Raw genomic sequence first — 8,909 nt, 5'->3', positions numbered from 1 at the left:
TGGTGGCCCCATAGCATCAGTACCATTCAGCCTAGGTGTGTGGAACGCCATACCGTCTAGGGTTGTGTAAGCGCACTCTGTGTTGTTCGCACCACAATGAAATCGCCTAATGATGCACTTTTCAGAACATGTCCCCATTGCTATGGGGTACGTGATTGTATGTGATATGCAAAATTTGGGGTGTATTTATGCTCAAAATTAGTGTCCTCTTTTTTATTTCCTAAATCTGGCGACTGTAGCGTATCTGAGGGAGTGAAAGAAGGCCAGTGTGTGGAGCATGGGAAGAAGGGGAAAGCAGAAGTAGGTGAGGTGAGAGAAGCACTGGGGCCGAGTGGGCCGGCCTTGAGGCGACTGTAGAAACTTTGACTCCAACTGAGCCTGGACGTCACTGAGGGGTCTGAGCAGAGGGTGCTCTGACCTTTCCCAGAGTCTAACAGCCGGCTGGCCCGTGTGTTCCGGTAGGAGGACAAGGGCAGAAGCACGGGGACCGGCTAGGAGGCTCTCGCACTAATCCAGCTGAGACGGCCTGGCGGTGAGAAGCGGTGAGAGCCTGGGAATATTCTGACGGCGACCACGGTGTTTGCGGACGCATTGGATGTGGGGCGATAGCAAAAGAGAAGGAAGGATGACACTGCCGTAAGTGAAATGGGGAGACTTCAGGTGGAGCAGGATGTTCGGGCGGAGGGAGGATCCCGAGCGCATCTGTGGTGTGCTCAGTTGGCGATGTGCGTTCCACGTCCCAGGGGAAATGTCAAGCCGGCCGTTGGCGTTGTCCTCTTTCCCCCACGTGGAAAGGGGAAATGAAAGCAAGGGTGGGGAACGGGCGCGGAGGTGGTTTGGAAGAAGGTGATGTTCTCAGCCCCGCTTTGGGGGACTCGAGCCAGGGGAGCGCGGCCACCACCTGTCGGGTGCCCCCAGCTGCCGAGGGCCCAAGCTGGTCAGCACACGCCACCCCTCCCGGGGGCGCCTGGTCCTGGCAGTGGGGCCGTGAACCCGTCCCCGCCCTTCCCTCGGGGCAGGGGAGCTGCGAGGGAAGCAGACGGAGTTCCTCTCTCCACAGATGACCTCAGAATGAAAAGAAGTCTCTCGGGAGGCGTGCCACCGTCCCTATGAATATGTCTGTTGTTCCCGACGAGTCCTGAGCCCAGCGCTGAGGCCGCAGCAGGCCCGTCCCCTCCCTGCCCCGGCCGGAGCCGAGCCGGTCCTTCCGTCTGGTCCACGGAGCCCAGCGACTTCCTTGGAGCCTCGGCTGCGGAGGCTATCATTCCATCTCTCCCACCCACGGGATCTTGGCTCCTCCTCAAGGCTCTTTCGCCTTTTCCCACAGTTCCCTTCCCGAATCTTTTCCTGTCAGCGTCTCTGTTTTCTCCTCCCGTCCTCCGTAGGTTCTGTGAGAACTTGGCAGTCTTCTGTCGGGCTTGTTTTGTTGCTTATGCTCCTCCCCCATTCTATTTCTATGGCTTGTAACATACTGAGATTTGCTGTGCATTTTTGTTCTGTCTGACTCAAATCAATAGGGCCCAGAATGGGGTTTGTTTTTTTTTAACCTTCATTATGTTATTTGTGGGTTTCTCAGTTTCATTCAGAAATCAATTATACATCCCTAATAATGAAACTTAATTTGGGCGAGTTTTGGTGATTCTCTCCATGCCAAGTCCACGGTAAGACTGCCAACTGGGATAAGATATAGAACAATTGCCATTAATATTTTGTTTCAGGATTGTCAAACTCCTCTTGAAAGTCTCCCACTGGGTTTATCTGGGGAAGAAGTGATGTGATCCAGAGCTCTGGATGTAGGAGACATACCTGGTTCAAGCCACTTGGTTTCAGTTGTCTAATGACTCTAAGTTAATGGCAACTCAGAATCCAGCTCCACGTGGTAGCCGGCTCCCTCCGTCTGGACCTCTCTGTCTGCCAATTAGCTGGGTTTGAATTCAAAAGCCTTTTTCTTTGATGCCAGTTATTGCTGATTATCTTGGCAAATTCCCACTCTACTGCTCTGTTCAAGTGTGAGTTTTCAAGCTCCATCCATTGGTATCTCAAACGAGTTCTCCCTTTCCAGTCTGAGGGGAATGTGATATGGGTGAAGTTCCCGGGAAAGCAGCGCCTCAACAGGCACTGAGCGCCTTCGGATGGTCCTACACAGGCCTTCCTGACAGCGAAGTCGGCTTTGTCGCCAGTGTTTTTGTGGTGAGTGCTGTTGGCCTTATCTTTTGTAGGCTACCCTGACTTTGGCATCTACATTTTTCAAATTGGTTGATTGGGAAAATATGATGTGGATTCCTTTTTTTTTTGTCAGCTGCCACGTATGGAGCTCAGTCTGTGCCAGGCACTGCGCCAGTCTTTCACGGAGAAGATGCATTCAGTTCTCACAGCCCGTTTTTAGGCGGAGACTGATCCTCAGAGAGGAAGACAACCTGCCCGAGTTAGAGCTAGTGTGGGGACCCAGAGTTTGAGCCAGAGCCGTCTGATTCTGAAACGTGTGTTCTTAAGGACAAAACTTCCTGAGACGATATGGGGTTTAAACTAAATCAGCGGAAGAGAATCAAGACAATTCCTTTCCCCTCTCCCAAAGAGTTTAGTTTCCCTAGAAAATTTCTGATGACGGTGATACTCATTTGAGCTCTAACAGTTAGGGTCCCTGTGCAATATCCTTTCTCTATTCCCAGAGTCAGGACTCTGATCAGCCAAAGAAATCCTGAATCTCTAAGCTGCTAATTTTAAAAAAATATTATTTTGAATATAGTGAGGTCCTGAATCAGAAACCCAGTGTATTGTACATCAGCAACAGACTAAATAGCTACTAACTGCCGAGCTCTGGGCAACATGTACCCCTTGGAGACAGACCAATTCTCCCATGATTCTCCCCAGTGATTGTTATAATCCTGATGCATAGAAGAGATGCTCAATACATTGCTGACAGGTTAGCTCAGGTTAAAAGTGGAGGTAGAGGGACGGCCCGGGGGCGCAGTGGTTAAGTGTGCACGTTCCACTTCGGCGGCCCAGGGTTCACCAGTTCAGATCTCGGGTGCGGAGGTGGCATCGCTTGGCACGCCATGCTGTGGCAGGCGTCCCACATATAAAGTAGAGGAAGATGGGCATGGATGTTAGCCCAGGGCTAATCTTCCTCAAAAAAAAAAAAAGGAGGTAAGGAGGTAGAGGGGGCCGGCCGTTTGGCAGAGTGGTTAAGTCCATGGGCTCCGCTTTGGTGACCTGAGGTTCACTGGTTCAGATCCTAGGTGTGGACATACACATCACTCATCAAGCCATGTCATGGCGGCATCCCACACAGCAGAAGTAGAATGACTTACCACTAGGATATTCAGCTACATACTGGGGCTTTGGGGAGAAAAAACAAAAAAGGAGGATTGGCAACAGATGTTAGCTCAGGGCCAATTTTCCACACCAAAAAACCAAAAAAAACACAGGACCACAGTTGACCCACAGGGTATTATAGCCAGCAGCTGGACCCTGTGGCACAAGGATACCCTCTTAAAAAAAAAATGGAAGTAGAAGATAAGAGAGTGATTTATCTTATCTTTACCGTTGTTCCCAGCAGTAGGTCAGAAGATGAATTCCAAATGAGAAGGTGAACTCAACTGGCCCCTTTCAATGTGTGCTTGATGGGGCGTTTCTGATGGGGCTTTTATTGGTCAAGCTTGAAAGGTCGTCTTTTCAGAAAGGTCAAATTCCCCATTATCAAGGAATAGGGAAATCAGGCTAGAAACTGCGAGGACTTGTGCTGCTTTAGGGTTCTTCCTTTCTCATTGCTTACACGTAAGAAAGAAATAGAGAAAATTTACAGAGGACAGGCGGGACGTCCACATGGAAATAAGGCTTTATCATGTTTCCCCTCTACTGCCTGCTATGATTGCCTATCTGAATGCAAGGAAAAGGGACCAAAAGCAATGTGGCAACAAATATAATTCACTAGTTTCTTCTCCTGCCCTCAGCCTGCTGGGGCTCATAGTGTGGCGGTGATGGGCTCAGAGTCCAGAGTCCAACAGCTCTGGGATTGAATCTGGGTTCCTTCACATATTGGCTTGATTTTGGCAAGTGACACAATCTCTCTAACTCATAGTTTCCCAATTATAAAGTAGGGATGAAAATAGTACCTATATATATGATTACTATGACGATTAAAAGAATTCATGTCTGTAAAACATTTAGTAGGGTACCTGGCTTATGGTAAGTATTGAATAGATGGTAGCTGCTTTTAAATAAAATTGCTATTATTGCAGAAAAGATGCTAGTTCATTACCTGAAAATACTGGAAGAAATGAGGATGGCAGTTCATAAAGAGAAGTGGGAAGATAATACGGACTCCCTGATACCAATTGTATGTAAATCATTGAGCAGTGTGCCAAGGATCCTACTATAATTCTGTGCTGTGAGAGAAGACTGAATCACTTCCATTTCCATCAGTAAATGCTGAGAGCGATAATAGGGTGTGGACCAATAAATCTTGCCTGTCTACCTGGAAATGACTAATCTCCTTTCTCTAATTTAATAAAGCAGGACGATGTTGGAATGGGTACGAAGAGAGAATATGAAAATGGCCCAGTGGGAAGCAGGGCTGGAAGGGGAGGAAAGGTGCTAAGTTCAGTCTTGGTCTGCCTTTCTGATCTCTGACTAGAACATCCAGCTGATATCCAATGTGCTCTAACAACTCGAGTTACCAGGCACAGATCAGAGCTCTGAATTGTGCTGTGTGTCATAAGAGGGCCTAATTCCCAGTCTCTTAGCCAGCAAGGGCTAGATTTCTTAGCCAAGCTCATCCTGAGGACCAAGGCCTGGGTGATGTTTTTGGAGGGGTGGTCTATTCTTTTATTATAAGGTATATAGGAAGCTGTACGACCATTTGTAGACTTGGATGAGGAGAGAAATTGCATTGAGAAGCTCCCCTTGGAGTGGAGGAAAATGCCTTTGAACTCTGCAGCTCAGCGGTCTCGCCTATTCTCTCGCGCTGAAGGCTGAGCAGAGAGGCCGAGGACCATGTCACCTCCGTGAACAGGAATGTGGGCAATTAGAGAATTCCTTCTCGTCCTCTCTGGATGTTTGCTCTCGACTCTGACACGTGATCGATGAACTATATTTAGCTTTGAGATTAGCGTTTGGAAGGCACCCTGATTTTGTTTAAAACTGAAACGACAACTTCAGTATTGGACTGTGGCCGTGGGTGATTCTTCAGATTGTGTGGGACTCCTCCACCAGTTGCTGTAAACTCACCGCCCTTCCCAAATGTAGGTGTTGGGTTTCCATCTTCTTAAATGTAAATGACTGCCAAATTCATTCCAACTTTCATACTCACATGAGTAGTCTACTTCCTCTAAGCCAGCCATGCAAATTCTCCAGATACCAAACACCAGCTGGAGATTCAGGGCAGCATCAGGTCTCGTTCCTCCTCTGCTGACCTCTCCACCCCCGCCCCAGCTAACGTGGAAGGATTCAGATAACTCCTCAAGACAACAGGCTAGTGGACACTGCCAGAGTGTCCTCAATGCCAGTTCAGCTGCTAAGTTTTCTGAATCATAAAATCAATGCTTATCCTGTGTTCTCCACCCCGGGTGCATTCCCCTGCCCTGGTGCTCTGGCTCGCCTCTGCCAAAGGATGTGCCTCATTCTCTTGTGCCTTGTTTGGCTGCCCTGTCTCCAGCTCTGTTGAGACTGTCTGTGGGTGGTTTCCCTGTACTAGGATGACAAGGGCAAAGGTCAAAAGCTTCCATGAATCATTTCCTCTTTGCTGCACGCAGTGGATGGTTTTCTGGGTGAGTCACTGAGATGCCAAACACAGGAGGGATTTTCTTCACATAGAGGCCCCGAGGCTCCGCTATGCCCTGAATTGGAGGAACTAAATTCTTAATATTCCCTTAAAAATTTCTGAGTTTTTCCCATTGATTTCATAACCCCATTTGTATCCCCTTTCTTTGTGTCTGATGATTCTGATTGGTGAACACTGCCTACACCTTGGAGAACTTTCTGGTATCCTGTGGAACCCCACTGAATTCTGACTCTAGAATAATTGGACTCTTAAAAATACATTCTAAACATACTCTGGTATCAAAGCAATCTCTGGTCTGTCATCTCTCCTGGAGTATAACAGCAGCCTACTCATGGTTCCTCAAAAATCTGCCCTCCCCTTTTTCTTCCAGAATAACAATCTATGGGGAGAACACAAACAACTGAGAAAGATGTTTAAATACCTAGACCTAAGCTTCTTCATTTTCTCAACGAAGGGAGGGTTATAATTTTCTTTCTGATTTGGCCTTGTAAAAATTATGAAATAGAATATACAAGCAGACAACATAAATATCTAGTATAACGAATAATTACAAAGCGAACACCTCTCAATCAAGAAATGGCACGTGGCCAGCCCTGAAGCCTTCCTTTGTTTACCTTCTTGAACACACCCTTCCCTCGCTTCCAGGAGTAACACCACCCTGACTTTGGTGGTGATCATTTCCTTGCTTTTCTGACCACCCATGTATACAAGGTTGTTATTTTCTAAAGCAGTATCGCTTCCATCTTCTGCCGGGGACACTGTCTATTTCATTTGTGTTAAGTAATGACCATGGGATGACACTGGGCTGGAGTTGTGTATATACACTGCTCTCTCCCCCACCCCAAATTCCACACAACTGCTTATTCTTGTTTACTGTGTCATGAACTAACAATACTCCTCCTACGACACATGTTTAAAATAATGACAGCGAGAAGGGGAAACAAGCATGAAACTTTCCGTGGTCTCTCTCCTGCATTCTGGGTTTCCTGACCCGCAAGTAGAGTTATGTAATTTTGTGATGAGAAATAGGAACCCCTCCTCCACCCATACCATCTCCCCTCTTTAATTTCCCTGGGAAGTAACCCAGCAAGTTCTAAAATCTGCAGAACTTGTGCATGAAGACACCCCATTTACTTGTCCTGTACTGTCCCCGCTTTGCTTCCTACTGTGGGACCGTGTGTGCCTTTTCGAAGATTTCATCACACTCTTCACTGCCACTCACCCCAAGGATTCTTTGACCTTCTGTGGTCTGACTCATTCTCTGCTGAGTTAGGGAAAAAGATAAGTGGGAATGGTCCTTACAACCTGGTTTTTGGCCATTTTTACTTCCTTGTCTTCCTTCATTTCCTTGATTGCTGCCTTCAGGCAGGTTTGTGGCCGAGGGGAAGGAAAGCTAACGTTGATCGCACCGCTAATTGGCGCTATGTGCTTTTGAGTCCATTATCTTGTGAAACACTAACAACGCTGAGGGATAATTGTTTCTTGTCTTCATTTTGTAACGAAGACCACTGAGGTGCAGAGAGGTTAAGAAACTGTTCAGGATCATATAGTTAGAAATGGGCGTAACTGGGAATTCGAAGGTCTGACTCCAAAGCTAAGTTCTCTATCAAGCTGCCTCTCATTACCTTTGCCTGATGACCTTGGAGTGCCCTTGGCAACCATTTTTTAAAGCACTTCCATTTCTATTAGAATGGAACGTCCTTGGGTTTATTAGTAGTAATGGGCTTGAGGTCCCAAACATTCTTCTTCTTTAGGGCGCTGGCTCAGGCCTGGAACCTGCAGGATAAAGGGCTTCGGGTTATGGGAGCTCCGTCAGGGCTGGAGGGAGGACGGTCAGTCTTGGAAGTTCTCATCTGATCAGGCCACTTTCTGTGCTTCCTGACATCACAGGTCTGGCTGTGACCTGGTGCTCGGAGCCTGCAGTGGGCGTTACAAGTTTCCTGTCTGAAAAGCTAATTAGAAGACGGCAAAGATGATGGGAGGGGGTCATGCCGGAAATATCTGCTGTGCTGTGGTCTGCCCACAGCGGAGTACCCCTGGGTGACTCGCCATCCATGCTGGACCTTAGCCAAGATGTGGTCACTGAAGCACTGCAAGGATTCAGGTTGTGCCTGCAGGGCAGCTCCCCAGCGTGGTTCCCGTGGCCAGAGTTTCCCCACAACAGGATGGCAGGGTGACCGCCTGTGTGAAACGGTTTGGTCAGCAGAGGAGCAGGTGTTGGGAAAACAGACAAGGCAGAGATTGAGTTTTGGAGTGTGTCTGGAGGTGGAATTAACAGGGCAGGTTAAAGTTATTTTCAGAGGCGCTTATGAATTGTCTCAGTGCATGCCTCTCACTTCAGGAGAAGGAACGCCTGAGTCACACTCAACGTGGGACCTGAACGAGGCTCAGAGCCTGTCACAGAGGCCAGGACCTGGGGCCAGTGGCTTTCATTCCCCACATGAGGTTTGCTGCCCAGTGTTAAAGGCATTTTTCTGAGGAGGAGGTTGGAGAGAGAGCAATGGTGGCAGCTCCTGCTTTAACACGTCCCTGGGAAATTTGGACCTGTGTGAGATGAGGAACAATTTTTCATCCTCCTCCTGACCCAGGGTCTACAATGCCTCTGAAGTGATACATCTGTGTTATCCTCTTATGAAACGCTTTCCCCTCTTTTGTAACATGTATGTTGTGTAATTTGTTCATTCTTTTTATAAAATTTTTCTTTTTTTTTTGCTGAGGAAGATTCTCCCTGAGCTAACATCTGTTGCCAATCTTCTTTTTTTCGTATGTGAGCAGTTGTCACAGCATGGCCACTGACAGATGAGTGGTTTAGGTCTGCACCTGGGAACCGAACCCCGGCTGCCAAATTGGAGAGTGCCGAACTTAACCACTAGGCTACCAGGGCTGTTCATTCTTGAGTCATCATTTAATCAACAAACATCTTTTGAACTCACACTAAATGCCAGCCCTGTCTTAGAGCCTGGTGTTACACAAATGAACAATAGAGATGAACAGCACAATTCATTTCATTTTTAAGTTTTCATTTTATCAATGAACTTTTAAAATACAATTATGTAATCATAAGTGCTAAGAAAAAATGCCTTGTGTGACAATCAGGTGTAGGGAAATACTGAGATTTCGCTAGGAG

The 8,909-nt window shown here is 47.4% G+C and overlaps 1 long non-coding RNA gene across 1 annotated transcript; it reads left to right on the top strand.

Annotated features, from left to right (window-relative positions):
- Window positions 1-384: 384 nt before the first annotated feature.
- LOC138921236 (uncharacterized) lies at window positions 385-1,620 on the top strand. The gene is made up of 2 exons (XR_011433655.1): window positions 385-636; window positions 1,061-1,620. It is a non-coding gene; the product is annotated as an uncharacterized lncRNA (long non-coding RNA).
- The last annotated feature ends 7,289 nt before the right edge of the window (window positions 1,621-8,909 follow it).

Source organism: Equus caballus, chromosome 28, assembly GCF_041296265.1.
Source record: "Equus caballus isolate H_3958 breed thoroughbred chromosome 28, TB-T2T, whole genome shotgun sequence".
In the NCBI taxonomy this organism is placed as follows: domain Eukaryota; kingdom Metazoa; phylum Chordata; class Mammalia; order Perissodactyla; family Equidae; genus Equus; species Equus caballus.
This window is presented reverse-complemented; position numbering and strand designations above follow the sequence as displayed.